Here is a 6000-nt window from a genome sequence, read left to right as displayed (position 1 = left end):
GACGTCATCGTTCATGATCTTCGAGCGTCACATTTTGCATTTTGTTTGCTATACCCTCTGAACGTCCCTGCTTGGCCTAGCTTTATTTTTTTTCCTCCAAGTTTTCCAACAACTTTTTAGCCATTCTTCCAAAACACATATATTATAAAAAGCGATATGTGAAGGTAAAAAAACAATCAAATAAGAAATACCATAAAAAAAATCAACACTAGATCCAGGGGCGGAAATCTCTCCCAAAATGTAGGGGGGACACAGGGGCGGATCCAGCCTTCGCCAATAGGAGGGGGGCGGAAATTGTTTCAGCCATATTTTCCCCGATCGGCAGCTCGAAGATGATTTGTTTGTTTCTTTGAAGGGGTAGTCCTCATTAGTCACTTCTTAGCTTTATTCTTATAAATTCATATATAATATCATAATCCTTATTTATATGATGCGAGCGCGAGCTAATTTTTGGGAAATTTTATGTATTTTTTCCTAAAATTTCAACATTGTGGGCAATGTTTGTTATCCTGAAAAAATTACTACGAACGCAAAGCGCGAACAGAAATGAACTGATGGAAAAGATACCTGTTAAAGACTGCGTGCAGTTAGCATTTAACAATAAAATAATGCGAGCGCGAAGCGCGAGCTATTTTTTAAAAACATTTTCACCTAAAGAATATAAATTCTAAGCGCTTTTTGTAACTCAAGCAGAATAGGTATATAAGTAGACAATTGATGCGAGAGCAAAGCGCGAGCGGAAAATTTCGAGATTTAGTCCTATAATATATACTGAACGAGACACTCTATTCATGTTTTGTAAATCATGAAAAGGATGAGTATTAATAATGCGAGCGCAAAGCGCGAGCAGAAAATTTTTATATACGATTTGAACTGGTACCAGTTGAAAAGGTACCTGTTAAGGACTGCTTCCACTTAGCCATGAAAGCGTTACATATTTCAACAATAAAAAAATGCGAGCGCGAAGCGCGAGCTGAAAAATTTTGAAAATTTCTAAAGAAAGAATGGAAAATTTTAATCAATTTTTGTAATCGTGAACAGGGTAGCTATATAAATCAACAATTGATGCGAGCGCGAAGCGCGAGCAGAAAAAAAATCGAGATTTAGACCTAAAAATGTGCCACTCTGTTCATGTTTTGTAAACAGCCATAGGCTGATCGAGGGCTTTTTACCGTGTTTAAATAAAATAAATCAATCAAAATCAATGTTTTGTAAATCATGAAAAGGATGAGTTATAGGGGGTCTTCCTACATTAATAATGCGACCACAAAGCGCTAGCAGAAAATTTTTGATATTGTGATCTGAAACTGGATAATGATTTAAATAGAAAACAAGTTGAGTATTTGAATAAACATGCGCGCGCGTGTTTCATATTTAGACCTAGAATCTAGGCATTCTAAATACATCTTTAATCATGAAAATCATGAAACTTTGATATTCCGATCTGAAAAAAGAGTCAATTACAGCTTTATATTTCAAGCATTTTGTAGGAAAATTGTAAGATGGATATGGATCGCAGTTAAAAAAAGAGCTAAAATTTTCATTATTATTACTTTGAGTTTTGACATAGGACAGGGACATCCTTATGACATGTAATGAAAATGATGACTATCTCCCTATTCCTCTTGCTAAGCGCGAGATGAAACAAAAGGGACAATTTAACTACATGTATTAAATTAATATCATATTTATTAATGCCTAATGAGGGCGCGAAATCTGATGATATTATGGCATAAGAACTGGACATTTCACTTTTGTAATTATGAATAGGATGCATCAGTTAATATATTTTTAACCATTAATGCGAGCGCAAATCGCGAGCTAAAATTTTTGATAAACTGTCATGTAAAGGGGATTTTAAGTAGTTTGTTGCATAATCAATATTGAAACATACATAACTCGCCAATCAAAATGCCAGCGTGCAGCTAGCGCTAGCTGATACGTCTTGACAATCAGACCTGAAAAGGGATATTTTGAAAACTTTATGGAACACACGAAAATAATAGGTACCTGATAAATCAAAATTTGCGAGTGCGCAGCGCAAGCAGCAAATGTTGATAAAATTATTCAAACCCTTAAACTGACATTTTTACAGAGCACTTTTTAAAAATCAATTTGTAAATCACACAAAATAATGAAAGTTCGATCTTATTTTATGCACTCGTCGTCCTTCTTTTCTTTTCCTCCTCTCTTTTCCCTCCTTTTTCCTTCCTTCTTTCTTTTTTGCTCCGCCAATAGGGGGGGGGGGGGCCTCGGCCCCCCTAGATCCGCCTATGGGGACAAGGGTGGGAAAATGTGACAAGCAAAAAAAAGGTTATCATCCCAAAAGTACGGTTATCTCGTCCCAACTCGTCCCATATTACATGTTTTATTTCGATTTAGAATGATGCATTTCTTACCATCATAAAGAACAAAAAATAGTAGGGGGGACATTTGATATTGTGTCCCCCCTACTATTTAGAGTAGGGGGGACACGTCCCCCCTGTCCCCCCTGGGATTTCCGCCCATGACTAGATCGAAATCCGATTCTTGATGTTACTAAAAACATTTCGCTTTGTAAATAAACGCCATTCCTTGCTAATAACAATCAAATTTTTTTATATCAAGAAAATAAGTGTCAACATTGCTTTCCATACGGAGATCCACATATAACCTCTTAAAATGAAAACATGTCCCTTAAAGGTTGATTTTAATCAATAGAGAGAACTCAAACAAGCACAGCCTGAACATTATCTGATGTAAAATAAGGAAGTCACTACAATAAGTTAAAGTTTCGCTTATTTTTCACAAAACAGTTATATGCACAGCTCAGTGACATGTAAATGAGAGAGTCGATGATAGAGGATTATGTATTATGCACACTGCATCATTGGTGTAAACGTTTGTTCTTTTATGTGCACAGGGACCGTGTTCATTGTTAGCTGCCATAGCACCTGAAGCTTCATAGCCCAGAGCAACAAATAGACAAGGTTCTTATTTATGAACACGGTCCATGATAAACTATCGTGATTTAAGCCTAAAACTCGCCAAAAATCAGGTCAGAAAACGTTGCCCAACCATTTCCGGTTCTCGGCTGAATATGGTATCGCCAAGACTACTACCAGTCCAGCACATTCAATACCTGTGAGCATCAGCCCTTGCCACTCATGGCTAGCCCCCCGATGAAATTGATGGTAGACTCAAATGCGGAACCCGTCGCTCATCACACACCTGTGCCGGTCCCACTCCATTGGCGTGATGCCGTCAAGGCTGATTTGGATCATGATGTGCAGTTGGGCGTGCTGGAACCTGTACCCATTGGGGAGCCTGTTACATGGTGCCACAGGATGGTGGTGTGTGCTAAGAAGGATGGTAAACCGCGTCGAACAGTCGACTTTCAGGCCCTCAACGTCCATGCTACACGTGAAACGCACCATACACCATCACCCTTCATTCAGGCCCGCTCTGTCCCTCATGGGAAGAAGAAGACGGTATTAGATGCATGGAATGGTTACCACAGCGTCCCCATATGCCCAGAGGACCGACACCTCACCACTTTCATTACCCCATGGGGCAGGTACCGTTACAAGACAGCCCCTCAGGGCTACATTGCCTCCGGAGATGGATACACCAGGCGGTATGATGAAATCGTCTCGGGCATCCAAAATAAGACGAAATGCGTCGACGACGTCCTCCTGTGGGCTGACACGGTGGAAGACAGTTTCTTCCAGGCTGTTGAATGGCTGGATATCTGCGGCCGCAACGGGATTACCCTCAATCCTAGGAAGTTCACCTTCGGTGCGGATATCGTCGAATTTGCTGGCTTTGAGATCACCCCTGACAGTGTTCGCCCATGTGAGAAGTACTTAAAAGCTATCCTTGAATTCCCAACGCCCACCGGCATCACAGACGTGCGCTCCTGGTTTGGCCTTGTCAATCAAGTGTCCTACGCCTTCAGTATGGCTGAGAAGATGCTCCCATTCCGTGACCTCGAAGCCCAACACACCCTTCATATGGACCACAGCACTCCAGACAGCTTTCGACGAGTCCAAAGCCACCATTGCCAGCGAGATTGAGGAAGGCGTGCGCATTTTTGATCCACACAAACCCACCTGCCTCGCGACAGACTGGTCCAAGAATGGCATCGGATTCTGGCTCCTACAAAAACACTGCAGCTGCAAAAACACTGAACCCTTCTGCTGCAATACGGGCTGGAAGATCACCCTTGTTGGGAGCAGATTCACCCATGCCGCTGAGGCACGCTATGCTCCAGTGGAAGGCGAAGCCCTAGCCGTAGCTGATGCCCTGGACAAGGCGAGATACTTTGTCTTGGGATGTGAGGACCTCATCATAGCTGTCGATCACAAGCCCCTCCTCAAGATCTTTACCGATCGCGCCCTACAAGACATCCCAAATCCCCGCCTGAGGAATTTGAAGGAAAAAACCCTGCGATACAAGTTCCGTATGGTCCACATTCCAGGCGTCAGACACCGTGCCACAGATTGTCTCTCAAGACACCCGACCGGTGAGCCAGAGAAGTTGCACCTCCCTGATGACATCGCTACAATCTCTTTGACCCCTGCCATGTTCCTGCACTCCGAATCACTCATGGCAGGCCTCCGAACCATGGCCCCACAAGAGGACACTGTCGGGATTTGCACGCTTTCCTCTGCTATGTGTGCCCTGGAGTCCCTCCACTTGAAGTCAGTCACATGGGACCGGGTCCGTACTGCCACAACTAGTGACGACAACATGCAAGCACTACTCGATGCTGTTGAAGCTGGCATGCCGGAGTTTCGTCATGAGCTCCCCTCATCTCTCCGCGAATATTTCCCATTCCGTGACGACCTTTATACAAGTGATGGTGTCATCCTCTACAAAGACCGCATTGTCATACCACCATCACTCCGGGAGGAAGTATTGGCTCATCTGCATGCTGCGCACCAATTAGGAGTAACTTCTATGACAGCCAGAGCGGAGTCTTCAGTCTTTTGGCCTGGCATCACTCCAGCCATTACAGCTCTCCGTGCCCGGTGCAACCAATGCAACAGGATCGCACCCTCCAACCCGCGTGCACCCCCGACCCCGTTGCTGTCTCCGGCCTACCCTTTCCAATGCATCTGTGCCGATTTCTTTCACTACAAGGGCTGCAACTACCTGGTCATCGTGGACCGCTACTCCAATTGGCCCATCGTCGAGAGGTCCAGTCAAGGGGCAACTGGACTCATCTCTTGCCTACGGAGGACATTCGTCACCTTCGGGATCCCGGATGAACTAGCATCGGATGGTGGCCCAGAATTTACAGCGGCTGCCACACGCCGCTTTCTCAAGGACTGGGGCATTCATCACAGACTTTCATCCGTTGCTTACCCACATAGCAACTGTCGTGCTGAGGTGGCTGTCAAATCCGTGAAACGTCTCATCATGTCCAACACCAGCCCTGCAGGTGCCCTCGACACTGATACCTTCATGGACCTATCCACGGAGGATTATCTATTGTTACTGGGGGTGCTGTGACAATGCTCAGCACCCCCAGTAACAATAGAATAATCCTCCGTAGATAGGTCCATGGATACCTTCCAACGGGCTATGCTGCAGTACCGGAACACTCCTGACAGGGACACCAGGCTCTCCCCGGCTATGTGTGTCTTTGGCCATCCAATCCAAGACTTCATCCCCATTGCCCCAGGCAAATATCTACCACACAACACATGGCGCGAGACCCTGGCAGCTCGGGAAGAAGCACTTCGTACCCGTCACATGAGGGACGCAGAACGTTGGTCCGAGCATACTAAACGGCTCCTGCCCCTTGCCGTCGGAGACCACGTCCGCCTCCAGAATCAGACAGGACCACACCCACTCAAGTGGGACAGATCTGGGACTGTGATCGAAGTTCGACAGTATGACCAATACGTCATCCGAGTAGATGGTTCTGGGAGGGTCACCCTCCGCAACAGGAAATTTCTTCGGAAATATGTGTCTGTGCGACGGCACCCACCCCCTCTGACTATGGAGGAAGAC

Source organism: Lytechinus pictus, chromosome 10 (genome assembly GCF_037042905.1).
Source record: "Lytechinus pictus isolate F3 Inbred chromosome 10, Lp3.0, whole genome shotgun sequence".
NCBI lineage: Eukaryota > Metazoa > Echinodermata > Echinoidea > Temnopleuroida > Toxopneustidae > Lytechinus > Lytechinus pictus.
The sequence above is the reverse complement of the archived record's forward strand: the minus strand, read 5'-3'. Positions refer to the sequence as shown.